This window comes from Somniosus microcephalus, chromosome 21, assembly GCF_052327205.1.
Source record: "Somniosus microcephalus isolate GS21.2 chromosome 21, FLI_Smic_1.0, whole genome shotgun sequence".
In the NCBI taxonomy this organism is placed as follows: Eukaryota; Metazoa; Chordata; class Chondrichthyes; order Squaliformes; family Somniosidae; genus Somniosus; species Somniosus microcephalus.
Window position 1 is genome coordinate 7,839,956 of NC_141007.1, and position 25,348 is coordinate 7,865,303.

Genomic DNA, 25,348 nt, shown 5'->3' on the forward strand with positions numbered 1-25,348 from the left:
AGAAAGAGAGTCACATCAAGAGAGAGAGTCACATCGAGGGAGAGAAATTCACATCGAGGGAGAGCGAGTCACATCGAGAGAGAGTCACATCGAGGGAGAGAGAGTCACATTGAGTGAGAGAAAATCACATCGAGGGAGAGAGAGTCACATCGAGAGAGAGTCACATCGACGGAGAGAGAGTCACATCGAGTGAGAGAATGTCACATCGAGGGAGAGACAGTCACATCGAGGGAGAGATTCACAACGAGAGAGAGAGAGTTACATCGAGAGTGTGTCAGATCGAGAGAGAGAGTCACAACAAGAGAGACAAAGTCACATCGGGAGAGAGACAGTCACATCGAGAGCAAGAATCACATCAAGGCGAGAGTCATCAGCCAGTAAATACAAACAAGGCTGACATCGTAATACTCATAGACTCCAATGGGAAATTCCTCCAGGAGAAGAAGCTCTTCCCTAAACATAAAGTAGACAAGATCCGGTGCCCAACATCAGACAAAGACCTGGAATGGCTGACCATAACCCAATTAGGCTCCCCCCAGGACATCATAATACACACCGGCACAAATGACCTAAAGGCCCAGCAGAAAAGGGTAGCAACGTCGCTCCGAACAGTGATTGAGAAGGCAAGCACCACCTTCCCAAACACTAGAATCACGGTTTCCACACTGTTGCCGAGAAAAGACTTTAACAACATAACAATCCATGAGATAAATGCCAGCATAGCAAGAGACTGTGAATTAAAACATAACGTGCAGCTGGCCCAACACCCCACCCTCGATGTGGAATGTCTTCATGACCAAGTCCATCTCCACAAGGAGCGAATACCGATCTTTGCTAAGGCACTGAAGGACGTCGCTCTTAACCGGGTCCACACCCAGACTCCAAGAGGACCCCCCCCCACCCCGGCCACCAGAGACCAGCGGGGTACAGACCAGGACTACTACAGAGACCACCACCACACCAACCAGGACCAGAGAGGATCCCCACATACAACACCAATGTCGGACCTGCACCACTCCTGCCCTACAGGGGAGCAGGACCACCCCCAGCCAGGTGCTCAGGATGTACGCAATACTACAGGCAGAGACAATCCATTAAGAGACATAATGCAGATGCTCAGCAGCATCTACTCCCGCCTTATGGATCAGGAAGCATAAGGACTAGTTGTTAGAAAGAGTTGCAGCCAATTATTCCCAGCATTTATAGACACTTGAAATGTTCTTTTTTCCTCATTTAAACACGACAAACACATATCACTATTTATCATATTTTAACCTTACAGAGTAAAAGACCAATCTTAGCATGAAATCCTTGTATATCGCAACCTGGAATATCCAACGTCTACGCTCCTCTGTGCTTGGCCTGAAGAGTAGGACCCCAGAGTTCCTAGATGAAATCAAAGATCTGGACATTATCTTTTTGCAAGAAACCTGGTATAGAGGAGAAGGGCCTACTGGCTGTCCCCAGGGGTACACAGAGCTGGTGGTCCCCTCCAATAAGCTGCCAGGAGTAACCCAGGGCAGAGACTCTGGAGGCATACTGATTTGGTTTAAAGCAGAGCTTAGGAATCACATTAAATTTATAAAAAAGGGCGAAAACCACTTATGGCTCAAGATAAAGAGGGGCATCATTTCTAGCATGCAAGATGTTTTCATCTGCGCACTCTATATCCCCCCTATAGAATCCCCGTACCTCAAAGAGGACACTGATGTGCCAAATAACTGCCCGAATCCGTGAAGTTAAAGCTTAAGACTGAAGCCTTTTATTAACTAAGAATCATGGCAGAGTTAACAGAGTTCATCATCGACCGAGCCCTTGGTAGAACATACCAGAAGAGGGGCGGGGCCAGGGAGGAGCATTAGTGGTTCCCCCCGGTGGAACATTCCAGACATTACAAGCACAAGTACAAATATCAGAACACAGTTATTTCATCACATTCACCCCCTGCTATAGATTCAGTCTGTCAGGAGGCCTGATAATCCTCTGGGAACGACGTAACTCTTGCTGAGGCTCCTCCCAGAGTACTAACTCCGGTTCATTCGAATTCCCAGAATCATCAGTATTTTCCACACTGAGGGTTTGTGTCTCTGAAGGTCCAATACCACGATTGAAAACTTTACTCTCAGAGTCGAACTCTTTTCGAGCTACAGCAGGTGCAAGATCTTTAATAGAGACCGTATCCTCTCGCCCATCCGAATATTGAATATACGCATACTGGGGATTAGCATGGAGGAGTTGTACTTCCTCCACCAGTGGATCAGTCTTGTGGCCTCTCACATGTCTGCGCAACAACACAGGGCCCGTGGTCGTCAACCATGTGGGTAACGATACTCCATTAGTAGCTTTTCTTGGAAAACTAAACATCCTTTCATGAGGGGTGGCATTCGTCGCTGTACACAAAAGAGACCTTATGGAATGCAGCACGTCTGGCAGGACATCCTGCCAGCGAGAGGTCGGCAGGCCTCGTGACTTCAGAGACAGTATGATAGCCTTCCACACTGTCGCATTTTCTTTCTCGACCTGCCCATTACCACGAGGGTTATAGCTGGTAGTTCTACTCGTTGCAATCCCCTTCGATAGCAAAAACTGTCGTAATTCTTCGCTCATAAAGGAAGAACCCCTATCACTATGTATATAGTTAGGCATGCCGAACAAGGAAAACAGTTGGCAGAGGCATTTAATTACAACAGCACTAATCACATCCGGACAGGGGATAACAAAAGGGAACCGAGAGTACTCGTCTATAATATTAAGAAAATAGACATTACGGTCACTCGATGGAAGGGGACTTTTAAAATCGAGACTCAAACGCTCAAATGGTCGAGTTGCTTTAATAAGATGAGCTGGCTCGGACGGCTTATAGAAGCGGGGTTTGCATTCAGCACAAACATGACAGGTTCTGGTCATTGTCCGGACCTCCTCAATAGAGTAGGGTAGATTGTGGGACTTAATGAAGTGGTTCATTCTGGTAACCCCAGGGTGGCAGAGTGCGTCGTGGAGACTTTGGCCTAGAAATTCACTAGCCTTAGCGCCGCTTTTGAGGCGCTAGAGGGACTAGCGCCAGAGTTATGGCCAGTTGAAAAATTCCCTGGGGCCCTAAAGCGGCGTTGCACCGGTAGCGCTGCGCCGGCACCGATGACGTCATCGGTGTGCGCAGCGTCCCGGTTGCCATGCCGACGGGCCCCAGCGCCGAAATTCAGTTGCGGCCGCCTCGCCCGTGGCAGCCGCAACTAAGACTCTGGCAACAGAGTCCAACATGTGTTTGCGCCGGCGCATTAAAGGCCCCGTGGCGGCCGGCCGCTTTCCTGCCGGCCGCCTGCCCGCAGCTCCCTCCCCGGACTTCTCCCCCCCCCCCCCCCCAGAACAGATGCAAGCCCGGCACTTGTCCGAGGTGCCGGGCTCATATTTAAACAGATTTGCGCGGGCCGCGGCCGGCTGCAGGCAGCTCCTCCTTAACGGAAGGAGGAGGCCTGCACTTCCCCAGCCTGCCGCACCGCATCGGGTGCCGCAGCGCCGGAATTGCGGCGCTAAACGGCAGTTAGCGCCCTTTTCCAGGCGCTAAGACCCTTCAGTAGCGCCGGCAGCCATTTGGGCGCAGCGCTACTGAATTTTTGGCGCGCGCAGGGGAACTTAGCGCCGGCACTAACTTCCGGCGCTAAAGCCCTGGCTAAGCCAAAACCCAATTTCTAGGCCATAGAAGCTTATCTGTACCTAGACTAGCCCATACTCCTTGTGACAAAGCATCCGATGGCTCATTAAATACTCCAGGCCTGTACTGAATATCATAGTCATATGTTGACAGTTCTATTCGCCATCTTAAAATCTTATCATTTTTGATCTTGCCTTTCTGCTTAGTGTTGAACATAAAGGCCACAGATCGCTGGTCAGTAATGAGCGTAAAACGTTGGCCAGCGAAATAATGTCTCCAATACCTGACTGCTTCAATAATTGCCTGTGCCTCCTTTTCCACTGAAGAATGTCGAACTTCTGGTCCTTGCAATGTACGAGAGAAGAAAGCTACTGGTCTACCAGCTTGGTTAAGAGTTGCTGCCAACGCAAAATCAGATGCATCACTTTCCACTTGAAATGGGATCTTCTCATCCACGGCACATACCACTGCCTTCTCAATGTCCCGTTTGATATTAAGGAAAGCCTCCTGAGCTTCCGCCGATAGCGGAAAAGACGTCGAATTAATAAGAGGTCGGACTTTATCTGAGTAGCTAGCCACCCACTGGGCATAGTACGAGAAGAATCCCAGACACCTTCTTAAAGCTTTTACAGTGTGAGGTAAATGTAATTCCTTAAGTGGGCGTAATCTTTCAGGGTCTGGCCCGATTACCCCATTCTCCACAATGCAACCAAGAATACACAAACGTGTAGTATTGAAGGTACACTTGTTTTCGTTGTAGGTCAGGTTTAACCTCTTTGCAGTCTCTAGGAACTTCGCGAGATTTTGATCATGCTCCCGTTGGTCACGCCCACAGATGGTAACATTGTCCAGGTACGGGAATGTTGCTTCCAACGCGTATTCATCCACCATACGATCCATCTCCCGTTGGAAGACGGATACCCCATTCGTCACTCCAAAGGGCACCCGAAGGAATTGGTACAGGTGCCCATTAGCTTCGAAGGCCGTATAAGGTTGGTCTTCTATTTTGATGGGGAGTTGATGGTAGGCAGACTTTAAATCAATGGTGGAGAACACGCGGTACTGAGCTATCTGGTTCACCATCTCAGAAATACGAGGCAAAGGATAGGCGTCTAATTGGGTATACAAGTTTATAGTCTGGCTATAATCGACCACAAGTCTTTTCTTCTCATTAGTTTTAACCACCACCACCTGGGCACGCCACGGGCTACCACTGTGTTCGATGATTCCCTCCCGTTGAAGCCTTTCCACTTCCTCTTTTATAAATGTTTTATCTTCTGAACTATACCGTCGACTCTTAGTCGCTATAGGTCTACAATTAGGAGCAAGGTTCGCAAACAAAGAAGGCGGACTTACGTTTAAAGTAGAAAGGCCGCAGACTGTGAGCGGAGGCTGAGATCCACCATACTTAAGGGTAACGCTCTCATGCTGACACTGGAAGTCCAAGCCTAATTTTAAGTTCACACACAACTGAGGTAATATGAGGAGTTTAAAGTGCTTATACTCCGTATCCTTAACGGTCAATGTGACTTTACAATATCCAGTTACCTCCGAAGTAAGGGATTTGGACGCCATCACAATTTCACTTCGAGTAGGATACACCTTCAATGAGCAGGAGTTAACAAGGTTGGGGTGTATAAAACTTTCAGTACTGCCACAGTCTATCAAACACCCAGTAGGACGACCATTAACCTTAATGTCCATCATAGATTTTGACAAGGAACATGGTATGGTCTGGTCAACCGTAGCCGAGGCTAGAGTAAAACGATAGGCGGCAGCAGAGAAGACATCGGGTACAGGATTACCCTTACACACTTTACTAAAATGTCCTCGTTTCTTACATTTAAAACAGGTAGCCTCTCTGGCTGGGCAACTTTGCCTGGGATGTTTAGATTGGCCACAAAAATAACACTTAGACCCATGGGGCACAGCTGCAACAATAGGATTAAGTGGGGGCTCCGTTGGTGTTATGGATGCCTCCATACTCGGAACACATGAGGCTGAGAGAGATGCATGGGCTGATGCATACACTTCTGAATTCTTCTGGGCTACATCTAATGATCGAGCAGCAGCGACGACTGTTTTTAAAACTAACGAGTCGTTCTCGAGGAGTCTCTGTCTAATATAATTAGATCGGAGGCCAGATATGAAAGAATCGCGGATGGCTTCTTCCTGATACACTATGGCAGAGACAGCCTTGTAGTTGCAACCCTTAGCCAAAGCCTTAAGGTCCTGCAGGAAATCGTCCAGAGATTCCTCGCGTAATTGCCTGCGAGTAGACAGGAGATACCTGGCGTATACTTCGTTAACCGACTTAAGGTACTGGGCTTTAAGAGCTGCGAGGGCCTCTTCATATGTAGTAATATCTTCAATTATAGAGTAAGTTTGATGACTTACCAAGTTGGTTAGAAGACCCAACTTGTTAACCGTCGGATCGGTCGATGATGCGATGAAGTGTTCAAAACATCGGAGCCAATGCATAAATTTCTTTGACGCATCTGCCGAATGGGGATCGATATCCAGACGCTCTGGTTTCAAAAATCGATCCATCTTCCAAAAGTTGTTACTTAATAAAATTGATGTACAAATATCAGAACACAGTTATTTCATCACAGACACCTTCTCCAACATTGAGAGGGAGATGAACCAATTCCAGGCCCAGGGGAACGTGTTGATCTGTGGTGACCTCAACTCAAGAACTGGCGAAGAACCAGACTTTCCAGTAATCAGAGGAACAATTACATATTTGGTAATAACCACTTTGATCTCCCTTTTCATTCACACAGGTATAACTGCGACAAACAAACAAGTGCTAACGGAAAACAGCTCCTGCAGCTCTGTTGAAGCCTGGGTCTGTACATTGTCAATGGTAGGTTCAGGGGAGACTCCCTAGGAAGACCCACCTATTGCTCGCCTCTTGGCTTCAGCACCATAGACTACATGATTATGGATCTGGACCCATCCTCTTTCAAAGCATTCACAGTCAAACCACAAACAACACTGTCAGACCACAGCCAAATTACTGTGTATCTTAAAAGGACAGAAACAACCAACACAGAAACACAGCCCAGTAAGCTGTACAACATTAAAAAATCCTACAGATGGGCCAAAAACAGCATGGAAAAATACCAGAAAGCAATTAGCAATCAATCAACTCAAGCTCTCTTGGACACCTTTCTGGAAAACACATACACTCACAATAAAGAAGGCGTAAACCGGGCAGTGAATAACCTAAATAATATATTTGATAATTTAGCATCAATATCAAACTTGAAAGTTCGCAAGAATAAACCCAAAACAAAAAGCCACGAAAAATGGTTTGATTCAGACTGTCATAACATGAGGAAAAAACTCAGAAAAATATCAAACCAAAAACACAGACAACCAGAAAACGAGGAATTATGCCTTGCTTATTGTCAGGCACTAACACAATACAAAAACACACTCAGAACCAAGAAAGAGCAGTATATTAAGAATACACTCAGCTCCATTGAGGAATCTATTGATTCTAATTGTTTCTGGGACAATTGGAATACATTACACAAAAAGCAACACGACGAATTGCCCATTCAAAACGGAGACACATGGGAAAACCATTTTGAAAAATTATACCAGAAAAACACACTAAGCCCAGAGCAAGATCAAATATGTAAAAAACTGGAAAAGCTCGAACTGGCCATAAAAGATAACCAAAACCCGTTAGACTCCCTAATAACTGAAAAAGAACTATTTGAAAAACTCAAGGACCTGCGACCAAGAAAAGCTTGCAGTGCAGATGGCATCCTAAGCGAGATGATTAAACACACGGACGATAAAATGAAATTGGCTATCCTAAAACTCTTCAACTTGGTTCTGAGTGTCGGTTACTTCCCTGATATCTGGAACAAAGGACTCATAATGCCCATATACAAAAGTGGAGACAAAGATGACCCAAATAACTATCGAGGCATCTGTGTGAACAGTAACCTGGGGAAGGTATTCTGTAGTATCATAAACCAAAGACTTATAAACTTCCTTGAGGAGCACAATGCCTTGAGTAAAAGCCAAATTGGATTCTTGCCAAATTATAGAACATCGGATCATACCTTCACCCTACACACCCTAATTGACAAACATGTTCACCAAAACAAAAGCAAAATTTTTGCCTGCTTTATAGATTTCCAGAAGGCTTTCGATTCTATTTGGCACAACGGCCTATTATTGAAACTTATTGAAAGTGGTGTAGGGGGAAAAACATATGATGTAATTAAATCAATGTATACAAACAATAAATGTGCAGTTAAAATTGGAGACAAACAAACAAAATACTTCACACAGGGGCGTGGTGTGACGCAGGGCTCGCCCATCTCACCGACACTCTAATATTTACATAAATGAATTGGCAAAACTACTGGAACAATCTACAGCACCTGGCCTCGCCCTATATGACTCCAAGGTTAAATTCCTCCTCTATGCAGATGACCTGGTTCTGCTCTCACCAACTCAGGAGGGTCTACAGCAGGACTGGGATCTGTTAGAGTCGTTCTGTCAGACCTGGGCCCTAACAATAAACCCCCAAAAAATCAAAGGTCTGGTGTTCCAGCAAAGATCCAGACATCAGGGACACAGAACAAATTTCACACTAGGAACAGCTAAAATTGAACAAACTACAAATTACATATACTTAGGCTTAAAAATCAGTTCTACGGGAAATTTTCATCTGGCTGTGAATGAACTGAAAGAGAAAGCAAGAAGGGCTTTCTATGCCATTAAAAAGTCAATCCAAATAGAAATCCCAATTGGCATTTGGCTCAAAATTTTTAAATCAGTAATTGAACCAATTGCTCTTTATGGCAGTGAGGTGTGGGGTCCGCTAACACAACAAGAATTTGCAAAATGGGACAAACACCCAATTGAGATCCTACATGCAGAATTCTGTAAAAGTATTCTCCGGACTCAGAGGAAAACCGCAAACAATGCATGCAGGGCAGAACTAGGCCAATATCCACTACTAATTAATATCCAAAAAACAGCCAGCAAATTTTGGAAACACCGAAAAATGAGCAACCCCCACTGCTATCATTACAAAGCCCTGAAATGCCAAGAGAGGATCATAAAGAAGAGTCCCCTCAGTCAACTAGTCCTGGGACTCAGTGAAGTAACTATTAACACTACTAATAATAACCAGCTCCAGGACAGTGACATCGTAGCACAGAGAATTCAACCCAACACAATTGTCACTAAACAAAAGGAAAAATATCTGACCTATTGGACAGAAACAAAAAAAACCCAAAACAGACTCGATTTCTACTTGGCCCTAAACAGGCAATACACCATGGCCGAATACCTGACCACAGTAAAAGATAGCAAATTAAGAAAAACCTTGACTATGTACAGACTAAGTGAGCATAGCCTCGCCATCGAAAAAGGCAGACACAGACAGACCTGTCTGCCAAGAGAGGACAGGATATGCTCTCACTGCAGTCAGGGAGTGGTGGAGACAGAGATGCACTTCCTCACAGCTTGTGGAAACTATCAGGACATAAGGGGGAATTTCTACCCAAAATTCATAAAAATGTGCCCTGAATTCAAAAATTTGAATGAAGACAAAGACTCCCATATCTATTAGGGGAACAGAGAAATTGCGTAACTTTAGCAGCAAACTATGTTACAGCTTGCCATAAGCAGAGGGACAACCATTAAACCTAAGAAAAGATTCTATGCAAATTATATGAGTGTATATTTATACACACTGGGATATATCTGTTTATACATTGTATGGATAGATCTGCGTTTATGTGTTCAACCATAAATGTTTTTTCGGTGCTTTGGCAACATAAGATGTACCTTGTCATGCCAATAAAGCAATTTGAATTGAATTGAATTGAATTCAGAGAGAGTCACATCGATGGAGAGAGACTCACATCAAGGGAGAGAGAGTCACAGTGAGAGAAAGTCACATCGAGAGAGAGTCACATCGAGGGAGAGAGAGTCACATCGAGAGAGAGAGTCACTTCAAGAGAGAGAGTCACATCGAGAGCGAGGGAGTGTTACATTGAGGGAGAGATTCACATCGAGGGAGAGAGAGTCACAACGAGGGAGAGAGAGTCACAGCGAGAGAGAGAGTCACTTCAAGAGAGAGAGTCACATCGAGGGAGAGAGTGTTACATTGAGGGAAAGATTCACATCGAGGGAGAGAGAGTCACATCGAGAGAGAGAGTCACATCGAGAGAGAGTCACATCGAGGGAGAGAGTCACATCGAGAGAGAGTCACATCGAGGGACAGAGTCACATCGAGAGAGAGTCACATCGAGGGACAGAGAGTCACATCGAGAGAGAGTCACATCGAGAGAGAGGGTCACATCGAGAGAGAGGGTCACATCGAGGGACAGAGAGTCACATCGAGAGAGAGTCACATCGAGGGACAGAGAGTCACATCGAGAGAGAGTCACATCGAGAGAGAGGGTCACATCGAGAGAGAGGGTCACATCGAGGGAGAGAGTCACATCGAGAGCGAGTCATATCGAGGGAGAGAGAGTCACATCCAGGGAGAGAGAGTCACATCGAGAGAGAGAAAGTCACATCGAGAGAGAGAGTCACATCGAGAGAGAGAGAGTCACATCGAGGGAGAAAGAGTCACATCGAGAGAGAGTCACATCGAGGGAGAGGGAGTTACATCGAGGGAGAAAGAGTCACATCGACAGAGAGTCACATCGAGAGAGAGTCACATCGAGGGAGAGATTGTCACATCGAGGGAGAGAGTGTCAGATCGAGGGAAGAAGTCACATCGAGGGAGAGAGAATCATATCAAGAGAGAGTCACATCGAGGGAGAGAGTGTCACATCGAGGGAGAGAGTCACATCGAGGGAGAGAGAGTCACATCGAGGGAGAGAGAGAGTCACATCGAGGGAGAGAGAGTCACATCGAGGGAGAGAGAGTCACATCGAGAGAGAGAGTTTCACATCGAGAGAGAGAGAGTCACATCGAGGGAGAGAGAGTCACATCGAGGGAGAGAGTGTCAGATTGAGGGAAGAAGTCACATCGAGGTAGAGAGAGTCACATCGAGGGAGAGAGAGTCACATCGAGGGAGAGAGAGACACATCGAGGGAGAGTCACAGCGAGGGAGAGAGAGACGCATCGAGGGAGAGAGAGTCACATCGAGAGAGAGAGTCACATCGAGGGAGAGAGAGTCACATCGAGAGAGAGAGTCACATCGAGTGAGAGTCACATCGAGGGAGAGAGAGTTACATCGGGGGAGAGAGCGTCATTTCGAGGGAGAGAGTCACATCGAGGGAGAGAGAGTCACATCGAGGGAGAGTCACATCGAGGGAGAAAGAGTTACATCGGGGGAGAGAGCGTCATTTCGAGGGAGAGAGTCACATCGAGGGAGAGAGAGTCACATCGAGAGAGAGAGTCACATCGAGTGAGAGTCACATCGAGGGAGAGAGAGTCACATCGACGGAGAGAGAGTCACATCGAGAGAGAGAGTCACATCGAGTGAGAGTCACATCGAGGGAGAGAGAGTCACATCGTGAGAGAGAATCAGATCAAGAGAGAGAGAGAGTCACATCGAGGGAGAGAATCAGATCAAGAGAGAGAGAGAGTCACATCGAGGGAGAGAGAGTCACATCGAGAGAGAGAGTCACATCGAGAGAGAGTCACATCGAGGGAGAGAGAGTCACATCGAGAGAGAGAGTCACATCGAGAGAGAGAGAGTCACATCGAGAGAGAGAGAGTCACATCGAGGGAGAGAGAGTCACATCGAGGGAGAGAGAGTCACATCGAGAGAGAGTCACATCGAGAGAGAGAGTGTCACATCGAGGGAGAGAGAGTCACATTGAGGGAGAGAGAGTCACATCCAGGGAGAGAGAGTCACATCGAGAGAGAGAGTCACATCGAGAGAGAGTCACATCGAGGGAGAGAGAGTCACATCGAGAGAGAGAGTCACATCGAGAGAGAGAGAGTCACATCGAGAGAGAGAGAGTCACATCGAGGGAGAGAGAGTCACATCGAGGGAGAGAGAGTCACATCGAGAGAGAGTCACATCGAGAGAGAGAGTGTCACATCGAGAGAGAGAGAGTCACATCGAGAGAGAGTCACATCGAGGGAGAGAGAGCCACATCGAGAGAGAGAGAGTCACATCGAGAGAGAGAGAGTCACATCGAGAGAGAGAGTCACATCGAGCGACAGAGTCACATCGAGCGAGAGAGTCACATCAAGGGAGAGAGTCACATCGAGAGTGAGAGTCACATCGAGGGAGAGAGAGTCACATCGAGGGAGAGAGTCACATCGAGAGTGAGAGAGTCACATCGAGGGAGATAGAGTCACATCGAGGGAGAGAGTCACATCGAGAGTGAGAGTCACATCGAGGGAGAGAGAGTCACATCGAGGGAGAGAGTCACATCGAGAGTGAGAGAGTCACATCGAGAGAGGGGGAGTCACATCGAGAGAGAGAGAGTCACATCGAGAGAGAGAGTCACATCGAGAGAGAGACTCACATCGAGAGAGAGAGTCACATCGAGAGAGAGAGTCACATCGAGGGAGAGAGAGTTACATCGAGAGAGAGTCACATCGAGAGAGAGAGTCACATCGAGGGAGAGAGAGTCACATCGAGGGAGAGAGAGTCACATTGAGGGAGAGAGTCACATCGAGAGGGAGAGTCACTTCGAGGGAGAAAGAGTCACATCGAGAGAGAGTCACATCGAGGGAGTCACATCGAGAGAGAGAATGTCACATCGAGGGAGAGAGAGTCACATCGAGAGAGAAAGTCACATCGAGGGAGCGAAAGTCACATCGAGGGAGAGAGAGTCACATCGAGGGAGAGAGAGTCACATCGAGGGAGAGAGAGTCTCAGAGAGAGTGAGAGAGTCACATCGAGAGATAGAATCACATCGAGAGAGAGAGAGTCACATCGAGAGAGAGTGTGCTACTTCGAGAGAGAGAGAGTGTCTTCGAGACCGAGACTCACATCGAGAGAAAGAGTCACATTCAGGGAGAGAGTCAAATCGAGAGAGAGAAAGTCACATCGAGTGAGAGTCACATCGAGGGAGAGAGAGTCACATCGAGGGAGAGAGAGTTACATCGAGGGACAGAGAGTCACATCGAGCGAGGGAGTCACCTCGAGAGAGAGAAAGTCACATCGAGAGTGAGACAGCCACATCGAGAGAGAGAGTCACAACGAGAGAGAGAGAGTCACCTCGAGGGAGAGAGAGTCACATCAAGGGAGAGAGAGTCACATCGAGCGAGAGAGTCACATCGAGGGAGAGACAGTCACATCGAGAGTCACATCGAGTGAGAGAGTCAGATCGAGAGTGTTAGAGTCACATCGAGAGAGAGAGAGAGTCACATCGAGGGAGAGAGAGTCACATCGAGGGAGAGATTCATTTCGAGGGAGAGAGAGTCACATCGAGAGAGAGTCACATCGAGGGAGAGAGAGTCACATCGAGAGAGAGTCACATCGAGGGAGAGAGTCACATCGAGAGTGAGAAAGTCACATCGAGGGAGAGTCACATCGAGAGAGAGAGAGTCACATCGAGGGAGAGATTCACATCGAGAGTGAGTCACATCGAGGGAGAGAGAGTCACATCGAGAGAGAGTCACATCGAGAGAGAGAGTCACAACGAGAGAGAGAGAGAGAGTCACGTCGAGGAAGAGAGTCACATCGAGGGAGAGAGTCACATCGAGGGAGAGAGAGTCACATCGAGAGTGAGAGAGTCACATCGAGGGAAAGACATTCACATCGAGAGAGAGAGTCACAACGAGAGAGAGAGAGAGAGTCACGTCGAGGAAGAGAGTCACATCGAGGGAGAGAGTCACATCGAGGGAGAGAGAGTCACATCGAGAGAGAGAGAGTCACATCGAGGGAGAGACTCACATCGAGAGAGAGTGAGTCACATCGAGGGAGAGAGAGTCACATCGAGAGAGAGAGTCACATCGAGAGAGAGAAAGTCACATCGAGTGAGAGTCACATCAAGGGAGGAAGAGTCACATCGAGGGAGAGCGAGTTACATTGAGGGACAGAGAGTCACATCGAGAGAGGGAGTCACCTCGAGAAAGAGAAAGTCACATCGAGAGAGAGACAGCCACATCGAGAGAGAGAGTCACAACGAGAGTGAGAGAGTCACATCGAGGGAGAGAGAATCACATCAAGAGAGACAGAGTCACATCAAGGGAGAGAGAGTCACATCGAGAGAGAGAGTCACATCGAGAGAGAGAAAGTCACATCGAGGGAGAGAGAGTCACATCGAGGGAGAGAGGTTAACATCGAGGGAGAGAGAGTCACATCGAGAGTGACAGATTCACATCGAGAGAGAGTCACATCGAGAGAGAGAGAGTCACATCGAGGGAGAGAAAGTCACATCGAGGGAGAGAGTCACATCGAGAGAGAGAGAGAGTCACATCGAGGGAGAGACTCACATCGAGAGAGAGAGAGTCACATCGAGGGAGAGAGAGAGTCACAATGAGGGATAGAGAGTCACACCGAAAGAGAGTCACATCGAGGGAGAGATTGTCACATCGAGGGAGAGAGTGTCAGATCGAGGGAAGAAGTCACATCGAGGGAGAGAGAGTCACATCAAGAGAGAGTCACATCGAGGGAGAGAGAGTCACATCGAGGGAGAGAGAGTCACATCAAGGGAGCGTGAGTCACATCGAGAGTGAGGGAGAGACATCGAGGGAGAGAAAGTCACATCGAGGGAGAGACAGTCACAACGAGAGAGAGAGAGTCACATCGAGAGAGTGTCAGATCGAGAGAGAGAGAGGCATATCGAGGGAGAGTCACATCGAGAGTGACAGAGTCACAACGAGGGTGAGAGAGTCACATCGAGGGAGAGAGTGCCACATCGAGAGAGAGTCACATCGAGAGAGAGAGAGTCACATCGCGAGAGAGTCACATCGAGGGAGCGAGAATCACATCGAGGGAGAGAGAGTCACATCGAGAGAGAGAGTCACATCGACGGAGAGAGGGCCACATTGAGAGCGAGATTCACATCGAGAGAGAGAAAGTCACATCGAGGGAGAGATTCATTTCGAGGGAGAGAGAGTCACATCGAGAGAGAGAGAGAGGAAAACAAATACCAATTTACCCTCAGTGATACCGCTATAGGACACACTATGAGCTACACCTACCTTGGTCTAACTATTACAGCATCAGGGAGCTTCAGCATAGCAGTGAATGCACTAAAAGAAAAAGCCCGAAGAGCCCTATATGCAATAAAAAGAAAATTCTACAACATCCAAATCCCAATCAAAATCTGGCTCAAAATATTTGACAGCATAATCCTGCCCATTGCACTGTACGGTAGTGAAGTATGGGGCCCGCTAAATCACCAAAGCTACACTAAATGGGAAAAACACACAATAGAAGCCCTACATGCAGAATTCTGCCGAAGCATCCTTCGCACCCAAAGAAAAACGCCAACAAATGCATGCAGAGCCGAACTAGGCAGATACCCACTGATAATAAACATCCAAAAACGAGCACTAAACTTCCTAAATCACCTCAAATCTAGCTCCCCAGACACCCTTCATTTCAAAGCCTTTCAGACCCAAGAGCTAAACCCAGAAAAGAGTCCCCTGAGTCAGCTGCTACTGAAACTAAGTACTCAGCCGGACCCTGACCAACCCCAGACCAACACAGCCGTCCAAACACCAATCCGAGTGAACCAAATCATTAAACAATGCAAAGAAACCTACCTGGAACATTGGAACAAAATAACCGAAAGCCAAAGCAGATTAGAATGTTACCGGGCCCTAAAAAGAGATTATAAACTGGCAGACTACCTCACGACCATCAGAGACACAAAACAGAGACAGACCCTCACCAGGTACAGACTAAGCGACCACCAACTGGAAATTGAAAAAGGCAGATACAAGAAATCCTGGCAGCCTAGAGAGAATAGAATATGCGATCAATGTCTGGCCGGCGAGGTTGAAACAGAAATGCATTTCCTCCTAAAATGCGAATAATTCAACACATCAAGAAACATATTATTCAACAAGCTAAGCCAAACAACCCCAGATTTCAAGGAATTGGATGACCTGTCAAAATTGAGATTAGTCCTGGGAGAAGGAGACAGACCATACCTTGGGGCCAAATATGTAACAACATGTCACAACCTGAGGACTGTTTAAAAGTAAGACTGTTTAAAATTAATATTGAACGTACCAAATGAAGTAGAAAGACTGTTTAAAATTAATATTGTTTAAAAGTAATATTGTATGTACCCAACAAATGTCAAATCGATTGACACCTACAGAATGTTGGAAAACTGTACCTTTTTGCTATGTAAGCTTTGGCAATATGGTTCTCTGTAAACTTTCATGCCAATAAAGCATTTGAATTGGAATTGGAATTGGAATTGGAAATTGGAGTCACATCGAGGGAGAGAGAGTCACATCGAGTGAGAGAGAGAGTCACATCGAGGGAGAGATTGTCACATCGAGGGAGAGAGTGTCAGATCGAGGGAAGAAGTCACATCGAGGGAGAGAGAGTCACATCAAGAGAGAGTCACATCGAGGGAGAGAGTGTCGCATCGAGGGAGAGAGAGTCACATCAAGGGAGAGGGAGTCACATCGAGGGAGAGAGAGTCACATCGAGAGAGAGAGAGTCACAACGAGGGAGAGAGTGTCACATCGAGAGGGAGAGAGAGTCACATCGAGGGAGAGGGAGTTACATCGAGGGACAGAGAGTCACATTGAGAGAGAGTCACAATGAGGGATAGAGAGTCACACCGAGAGAGAGTCACATCGAGGGAGAGAGAGTCACATCGAGGGAGAGAGTGTCAGATCGAGGGAAGAAGTCACATCGAGGGAGAGAGAGTCACATCAAGAGAGAGTCACATCGAGGGAGAGAGAGTCAGATCGAGAGAGAGAGAGTCACAACGAGGGAGAGAGTGTCACATCGAGAGGGAGAGAGAGTCACATCGAGGGAGAGGGAGTTACATCGAGGGACAGAGAGTCACATTGAGAGAGAGTCACAATGAGGGATAGAGAGTCACACCGAGAGAGAGTCACATCGAGGGAGAGAGTCACATCGAGGGAGAGAGTGTCAGATCGAGGGAAGAAGTCACATCGAGGGAGAGAGTGTCACATCGAGGGAGAGAGAGTCACATCAAGGGAGAGAGAGTCACATCGAGGGAGAGAGAGTCACATCGAGAGAGAGAGAGTCACATCGAGGGAGAGAGTGTCACATCGAGAGAGAGAGAGTCACATTGAGGGAGAGAGAGTCACATCGAGAGAGAGAGAGTCACATCGAGGGAGAGAGAGTCACATCGAGAGAGAGAGAGTCACATCGAGGGAGAGAGTGCCACTTCGAGAGAGAGAAAGTCACATCGAGTGAGAGTCACATCGAGGGAGAGAGAGTCACATCGAGGGAGAGAGTGCCACTTCGAGAGAGAGAAAGCCACATCGAGTGAGAGTCACATCGAGGGAGAGAGTGTCACATCGAGGGAGAGAATATCACATCGAGGGAGAGAGAGTCACATCACGAGAGAGTCCCATCGAGGGAGAGAATGTCACATCGAGAGAGAGAGTCACATCGAGAGAGAGAGTAACATCGCGAGAGAGTCACATCGAGGGAGCGAGAATCACATCGAGGGAGAGAGAGTCACATCGAGGGACAGAGAGTCACATCGAGGGAGAGAGATTAACATCGACGGAGAGAGAGTAACATCGAGGGAGAGAGAGTAACATCGAGGGAGAGAGTCACATTGAGAGAGTGAGTCACCTCGAGAGAGAGAAAGTCACATCGAGAGAGAGACAGTCACATCGAGAGAGAGAGTCACATCGAGGGAGAAAGAGTCACATCGAGGGAGAGAGATTAACATCGAGGGAGCGAGAGTCACGTCGAGCGAGAGAGAGTCACATCGAGGGAGAGAGAGTAACATAAAGGGAGAGAGTCACATTGAGAGAGGGAGTCACCTCGAGAGAGAGAAAGTCACATCGAGAGAGAGACAGTCACATCGAGAGAGAGAGAGTCACATCGAGGGAGAGAGAGTCACATCGAGGGAGAGAGATTAACATCGAGGGAGAGAGAGTCACATTGAGGGAGAGAGAGTCACATCAAGAGAGAGAGTCACATCGAGAGAGAGAGAGTCACATCGAGAGAGTGAAATCGAGAGAGTGACTCACATAGGGAGAGTTACATCGAGTGAGAGAGAGTCACATCGAGGGAGAGCATGTCACATCGAGGGAGAGAGTGTCACATCGAGAGTGAGAGATTCACATCGAGAGAGAGAGAGTCACATCGAGGGAGAGAGAGAGTCACATCGAGGGATAGAGAGTCACACCGAAAGAGAGTCACATCGAGGGAGAGAGAGTCACATCGAGGGAGAGAGAGTCACATCGAGGGAGAGAGAGTCACATCGAGAGAGAGAGAGTCACATCGAGAGAGAGAGAGTCACATCGAGGGAGAGAGAGAGTCACAATGAGGGATAGAGAGTCACACCGAAAGAGAGTCACATCGAGGGAGAGATTGTCACATCGAGGGAGAGAGTGTCAGATCGAGGGAAGAAGTCACATCGAGGGAGAGAGAGTCACATCAAGAGAGAGTCACATCGAGGGAGAGAGAGTCACATCGAGAGAGAGAAAGTCACATTGAGGGAGAGACAGTCACAACGAGAGAGAGAGAGTCACATCGAGAGAGTGTCAGATCGAGAGAGAGAGAGGCATATCGAGGGAGAGTCACATCGAGAGTGACAGAGTCACAACGAGGGTGAGAGAGTCACATCGAGGGAGAGAGAGTCACATTGCGAGAGAGTCACATCGAGAGAGAGAGAGTCACATCGCGAGAGAGTCACATCGAGGGAGCGAGAATCACATCGAGGGAGAGAGTCACATCGAGAGAGATTCACAACGAGGGAGAGAGCGTCACATCGAGGGAGAGAGAGTCACATCGAGAGAGAGAAAGTCACATCGAGGGAGAGATTCATTTCGAGGGAGAGAGAGTCACATCGAGAGAGAGAGAGAGTCACATCGAGGGAGAGAGAGTCACATCGAGAGAGAGAGAGAGTCACATCGAGGGAGAGGGAGTTACATCGAGGGACAGAGGGTCACATCGAGAGAGAGAGAGAGTCACAACGAGGGACAGAGAGTCACATTGAGAGAGAGAGAGTCACATCGAGGGAGAGAGTGTCAGATCGAGGGAAGAAGTCACAATGAGGGATAGAGAGTCACACCGAGAGAGAGTCACATCGAGGGAGAGAGAGTCACATCGAGGGAGAGAGTGTCAGATCGAGGGAAGAATTCACATCGAGGGAGAGAGAGTCACATCAAGAGAGAGTCACATCGAGGGAGAGAGAGTCACATCGAGGGAGAGAGAGTCACATCGAGGGAGAGAGAGTCACATCGAGAGAGAGAGTGTCACATCGAGAGAGAGAGAGTCACATCGAGAGAGAGAGAGTCACATCGAGGGAGAGAGTGCCACTTCGAGAGAGAGAAAGTCACATCGAGTGAGAGTCACATCGAGGGAGAGAGAGTCACATCGAGGGAGAGAGTGCCACTTCGAGAGAGAGAAAGTCACATCGAGTGAGAGTCACATCGAGGGAGAGAGTGTCACATCGAAGGAGAGAATGTCACATCGAGGGAGAGCTAGTCACATTGAGGGAGTGAAAGTCACATCGAAGGAGAGAGAGTCACATCGAGGGAGAAGGAGTCACATCGAGGGAGAGACTGTCTAATCAAGGGTGAGAGAGTCAAATCGAGAGATAGAATCACATCGAGAGAGAGAGAGTCACATCGCGAGAGAGTCACATCGAAAGAGAGTCACATCGAGGGAGAGAGAGTCACATCGCGAGAGAGTCACATCGAGGGAGCGAGAATCACATCGAGGGAGAGAGAGTCACATCGAGGGACAGAGAGTCACATCGAGGGAGAGAGAGTAACATCGAGGGAGAGAGAGTAACATCGAGGGAGAGAGTCACCTCGAGAGAGAGAAAGTCACATCGAGAGAGAGAGATTAACATCGAGGGAGCGAGAGTCACATCGAGCGAGAGAGAGTCACATCGAGGGAGAGAGAGTAACATCGAGGGAGAGAGTCACATTGAGAGAGGGAGTCACCTCGAGAGAGAGAAAGTCACATCAAGAGAGAGAGAGTCACATCGAGGGAGAGAGAGTCACATCGAGGGAGAGAGATTCACATCGAGGGAGAGAGAGTCACATCGAGGGAGAGAGAGTCACATCGAGAGAGAGAGTCACATCGAGAGAGAGAGAGGCACATGGAGAGGGAAAGTCACATTGAGGGAGAGTCACATCGAGTGAGAGAGAGTCACATCGAGGGAAAGCGTGTCAGATCGAGGGAAGAAGTCACATCGAGGGAGAGAGTGTCACATCGAGGGAAAGCGTGTCAGATCGAGGGAAGAAGTCACATCGAGTGAGAGAGAGTCACATCAAGCGAGAGTCACATCAAGGGAGAGAGTGTCACATCGAGGGAGAGGGAGACACATCGAGAGAGAAGGTCACATCAAGTGAGAGAGAGTCACATCGAGGGAGAGAGAGTCACATCGAGAGAGTCAGTTCGAGAGAGAGTCACATCGAGGGAGAGAGTCACATCGAGGGAGAGAGTGTCACGTTGAGGGAGAGAGAATCACATCGAGGGAGAGAGAGTCACATCAAGGGAGAGAGAGTCACATCAAGAGAGAGAGTGTCCCATCGAGGGAGAGAGAGTCACATAGAGAGAGAGTCACATCGAGGGAGAGAGAATCACATTTGGAGAGAGAGAGTCACATCGAGGGAGAGAGAATCACATTGAGGGAGAGAGAGTCACAACGAGGGAGAGAGAACCACATCGAGAGAGAGAGTCACATCAAGGGAGATAGAGTCACATCGAGAGAGTCACATTGAGAGAGAGAGTCACATCGAGGGAGAGAGAATCACATCGAGAGAGAGAAAGTCTCATCGAAGGAGAGAGTGTCACATCAAGAGAGAGTCACATCGAGGGAGAGTCACATCGAGGGAGAGAGTGTCACATCGAGGGAGAGACTCACATCGAGGGAGAGAGAGTCACATCGAGGGAGAGACTCACATCGAGGGAGAGAGAGTCACATCGAGAGAGAGTCACATCGAGGGAGCGAGAGTCACATCTAGAGAGAGAGTCACATCGAGGGAGAGACTCACATCGACGGAGAGAGAGTCACATCGAGAGAGAGAGAGAGTCACATCGAGAGAGAGAGAGTCACATCTAGAGAGAAAGTCACATCGAGGGAGACAGTCACATCGAGAGAGAGAGAGAGTCACATCGAGAGAGAGAGAGAGAGGTCAAAATTGGAGACAAATGCACCGATTTCTTCACCCAGAGAAGAGGCGTCCGACAGGGCTGCAATTTGAGCCCGACCCTGTTCAACATATACATAAATGAATTAGCAGACATGCTGGAGCAAAGCGAGTCACCAGGTCTCCGTCTCCTGGATGGAGAAGTGAAATCCCTGTTCTATGCGGACGACCTGGTTCTGCTGTCTCCCACAGAACAGGGATTACAGCAACAACTAGACCTACTCGACAAATACTGCCAAAATTGGGCTCTAACAGTAAATCTAAAGAAAACCAACATCATGATTTTTCAAAAAAGGCCCAGATGTCAGGAAAACAAATACCAGTTTACCCTCAGTGATACCACTATAGGACACACTATGAGCTACACCTACCTTGGTCTAACTATTACAGCATCAGGGAGCTTCAGCATAGCAGTGAATGCACTAAAAGAAAAAGCCCGAAGAGCCCTATATGCAATAAAAAGAAAATTCTACAACATCCAAATCCCAATCAAAATCTGGCTCAAAATATTTGACAGCATAATCCTGCCCATTGCACTGTACGGTAGTGAAGTATGGGGCCCGCTAAATCACCAAAGCTACACTAAATGGGAAAAACACACAATAGAAGCCCTACATGCAGAATTCTGCCGAAGCATCCTTCGCACCCAAAGAAAAACGCCAACAAATGCATGCAGAGCCGAACTAGGCAGATACCCACTGATAATAAACATCCAAAAACGAGCACTAAACTTCCTAAATCACCTCAAATCTAGCTCCCCAGACACCCTTCATTTCAAAGCCTTTCAGACCCAAGAGCTAAACCCAGAAAAGAGTCCCCTGAGTCAGCTGCTACTGAAACTAAGTACTCAGCCAGACCCTGACCAGCCCCAGACCAACACAGCCGTCCAAACACCAATCCGAGTGAACCAAATCATTACAAAATGCAAAGAAACCTACCTGGAACATTGGAACAAAATAACCGAAAGCCAAAGCAGATTAGAATGTTACTGGGCCCTAAAAAGAGAATATAAACTGGCAGACTACCTCACGACCATCAGAGACACAAAACAGAGACAGACCCTCACCAGGTACAGACTAAGCGACCACCAACTGGAAATTGAAAAAGGCAGATACAAGAAATCCTGGCAGCCTAGAGAGAATAGAATATGCGATCAATGTCTGGCCGGCGAGGTTGAAACAGAAACGCATTTCCTCCTAAAATGCGAAAAATTCAACACATCAAGAAACATATTCAAGAAGGGTAGCAGGGATAAACCAGGGAATTACAGGCCAGTGAGCCTAACATCTGTGGTAGGGAAATTATTGGAAAAAATTCTGAGGGACAAAATTAGTCTCCACTTGGAGAGGCAAGGATTAATCGGGGATAGTCAGCATGGCTTTGTCAAGGGTAAATCATGTCTGACAAATCTGATTGAATTTTTCGAGGGGGTGACTAGGGGGGTGGATGAGGGAAATGCTGTGGATGTGGTTTACATGGTCTTCAGTAAAGCTTTTGACAAAGTCCCGCATAGGAGACTGGTCAAGAAGGTAAGAGCCCATGGGATCCAGGGTGCCTTGGCGCGTTGGATCCTAAACTGGCTGAGTGGCAGGAGGCAGAGGGTGATGGTCGAAGGTTGCTTTTGTGACTGGAAGCCTGTGTCCAGTGGGGTACCTCAGGGATCGGTGCTGGGTCCCTTGTTGTTTGTGATCTACATAAATGATTTGGATGAGAATGTAAAAGGTATGATCAGTAAGTTCGCAGATGACACAAAAATTGGTGGGGTGGTAAATTGTGAGGAGGAAAGCCTCAGGCTACAGGACGATATAAACGGGTTGGTCAGATGGGCGGAAAAGTGGCAAATGGAATTTAACCCTGAAAAGTGCGAGGTGATGCATTTTGGACGGACAAATAAGGCAAGGGAATACACAATGAGTGGTAGGACCCTAGGAAGTACAGAGGGTCAGAGGGACCTTGGTGTACATGTACATAGATCCCTGAAGGCAGCGGAACAGGTAGATAAGGTGGTTAAAAAGGCATATGGGATACTTGCCTTCATTAGCCGAGGCATAGAATATAAGAGCAGGGAGGTTATGATGGAACTGTACAAAACGCTGGTGAGGCCACAGCTGGAGTACTGTGTGCAGTTCTGGTCGCCTCACTATAGGAAGGATGTGATTGCTTTGGAGAGGGTGCAGAGAAGATTCACCAGGATGTTACCTGGGATGGAGCGCCTCAGCTATGAAGAGAGGCTGGACAGGCTGGGGTTGTTTTCCTTGGAGCAAAGAAGGCTGAGGGGGGACCTGATTGAGGTGTACAAAATGATGAGGGGCATAGATAGGGTAGACAAAGAGGAACTTTTCCCCTTAGTAGGGGGGTCAATAACAAGGGGGCATAGATTCAGGGTAAGGGGCAGGAGATTTAGAGGGGATTTGAGGAGGAACTTTTTCACCCAGAGGGTGGTTGGAATGTGGAACTCAATGCCTGAAAGGGTGGTAGAGGCAGGAACCCTCACAACATTCAAGAAGCATTTGGATGAGCACTTGAAATGCCATTGCATACAAGGCTATGGACCAAATGCTGGAAAATGGGATTAGACTGGACAGGGATGGATGGGCGGCGCAGACACGATGGGCCGAAGGGCCTCTTTCTGTGCTGTAAAACTCTATGACTCTATGACTCTATGACATATTATTCAACAAGTTAAGCCAAACAACCCCAGATTTCAAGGAATTGGATGATCTGTCAAAATTGAGATTAGTCCTAGGAGAAGGAGACAGACCATACCTTGGGGCCAAATATGTAACAACATGTCACAACCTGAGGACTGTTTAAAATTAAGACTGTTTAAAATTAATATTGAACGTACCAAATGAAGTACAAAGACTGTTTAAAATTAATATTGTTTAAAAGTAATATTGTATGTACCCAACAAATGTCAAATCGATTGACACCTACAGAATGTTAGAAAACTGTACCTTTTTGCAATGTAAGCTTTGGCAATATGGTTCTCTGTAAACTTTCATGCCAATAAAGCATTTGAATTGAATTGAAAAAATTGAATTGAATTGAGTCACATTGAAGGAGAAAGAGTCACATCGAGAGAGAATCACATCGTTGGAGAGAGATACACAACGAGGGAGAGAGAGTCACATCGAGGGAGAGAAAGTCACATCGAGGGAGAGAATGTCACATCGAGAGAGAGAAAGTCACATCGAGTGAGAGAGTCACATCGAGAGAGTCACATCGAGAGAGAGAAAGTCACATCGAGGGAGAGACAGTCACATCGAGAGAGAGAGAGTCACATCGAGGGAGAGAGAGTCACATCGAGAGAGAGAGAGTCACATCGAGAGAGAGAGAGTCACATCGAGAGAGAGAGTCACATCGAGAGAGAAAGTCACATCGAGAGAGAGAGAGTCACATCGAGAGAGAGAGTCACATCGAGAGAGAGAGTCACATCGAGGGAGAGAGAATCACATCGAGGGAGAGAGAGTCACATCGAGGGAGAGAGTGTCACATCGAGAGAGAGTCACATCGAGGGAGAGAGTGTCACATCGAAGGAGAGAGAGTCACATCGAGAGAGAGAGTGTCACATCGAGGGAGAGAGAGTCTCATCGAGGGAGAGAGTGCCACATCGAGAGAGAGAATCACATCGAGTGAGAGACACATCGAGGGAGCGAGAATCACATTGAGGGAGAGAGAGTAACATCGAGGGACAGAGAGGCACATCGAGGGAGCGAGAATCACATCGAGAGAAAGAGAGTCACATCGAGGGAGAGGGAGTCACATTGAGGGAGAGAGAGTCACATCGATGGAGAGGGAGTCAAATCGAGGGAGAGAGAATCACAGCAAGAGAGCGAGAGTCACATCAAGGGAGTGAGAGTCACATCGAGTGAGATAGAGTCACATCGAGGGAGAGAGTCACATCGAGAGTGACAGAGTCACATCGAGGGAGAGACTCACATCGAGAGAGAGTGAGTCACATCGAGGGAGAGAGTGTCACATCGAGAGAGAGGGAGTCACATCGAGGGAGAGAGTGCCACTTCGAGTGAGAGAGAGAGTGTCTTCGAGAGCGAGACTCACATCGAGAGAGAGAGTCACATTCAGGGAGAGAGAGTCAAATCGAGGGAGAGAGAATCACATCGAGAGTGAGAGAGTCACATCGAGAGAGAGAAAGTCACATCGAGTGAGAGTCACATCAAGGGAGAGAGAGTCACATCGAGGGAGAGAGAGTTACATCGAGGGACAGAGAGTCACATCGAGAGAGGGACTCACCTCGAGAAAGAGAAAGTCACATCGAGGGAGAGAGGAGTCACATCAAGGGAGAGATAGTCACATCGAGAGTGAGAGAGTCACATCGAGAGATAGAATCACATCGAGAGAGGGAGTCACATCGAGAGATGGAATCGCATCAAGAGAGAGAGTCACATCGAGGGAGAGAGAGTCACATCAAGGGAGCGTGAGTCACATCGA